Genomic DNA, 1,033 nt, shown 5'->3' with positions numbered 1-1,033 from the left:
CATCCTACTGCACAGGTTTCCTTTTTCGGATTTTGGAGGTAACATTTACCACACTTGAGCGTGCTATTCCAACCTGTTTACGGAAGGGCGCCAGTCTGGAGTGGGGACCAGATCAAGAGGCGCCTCTGCCGCAAGTCCAGGTGGTGGTGCAGGCTGCCTGACACTCGAGCAGACCCAGTGGGGCCCACGGTGTCTGCGGCGACGGCTGCTGTCTGGAGCTGCTGGCGAGTGTCCACAGGGCAGTAGCATCAGTGACAACGCCTGGGACTTTGGAACCAATCCACCCTCTCTTCTTCAGCTGAATCTTCTTTGAGCAACACTCCCTGGCTTGCTGCGGGGCCCCGGTAGAGACTGAATGCTGGACATCACGTGACCATGCAGGCTGAGCTTCCGTCTTAGGCTGATTCCCAACAAACGGATGCTGAGTTGAATATTCATGTGCAGGAGGTTTATTGGGGGAGGACTCTTGGACACAACATCTGAAGGACAGAGAAGGAGGTAGAATCAGGCAGAGGGAGATGCTGAGTTATGATGAAGTTGTAACACAGGCCTCGGCCAATCCCGTGGGAGTTCTGGAACTGAGTTACCCTTCAGAGAAGGCCCACACTGAGGCAGGGGAGTCAGGCTGTTGTAATTCTGCACCGGTCTGTGAAGGACGCTGGTGAAGACAAATCCTTTCAGTGGGCAGAAGTTCAAGCCAAACATTTGGCCTTCCGCTTTGTTTGGATGGACACATAACCAGAACTGTGGATCGACAGTGATATACGGGCAGTTGCTAATGGCTTAACTGAGAAGGTGGCAAAGCTCAACCCCACCCAGATCTGCCCACCATCTGCCTTTGCACATGAAATTTTATTGGAACATAGCTGTACCCATTTGTTTGTTTATTGTCTACACTGCTTTCATGCTACACAGGTGCAGTCGAGCAGTTGAGACAGGAAGGTGTGCCCTGTGTTTTGGTGACCCAGTGCCACTCTGACAGGAATATACCACAAATGGGAGGCTTGAACAAACAGGAGTTTTGGAGGCTTGA

The sequence above is a fragment of the Orycteropus afer genome, unplaced genomic scaffold, assembly GCF_000298275.1.
Source record: "Orycteropus afer afer isolate SDZICR_OR568_19922 unplaced genomic scaffold, OryAfe1.0 scaffold00130, whole genome shotgun sequence".
Taxonomy (NCBI): domain Eukaryota; kingdom Metazoa; phylum Chordata; class Mammalia; order Tubulidentata; family Orycteropodidae; genus Orycteropus; species Orycteropus afer.
This window is presented reverse-complemented; position numbering follows the sequence as displayed.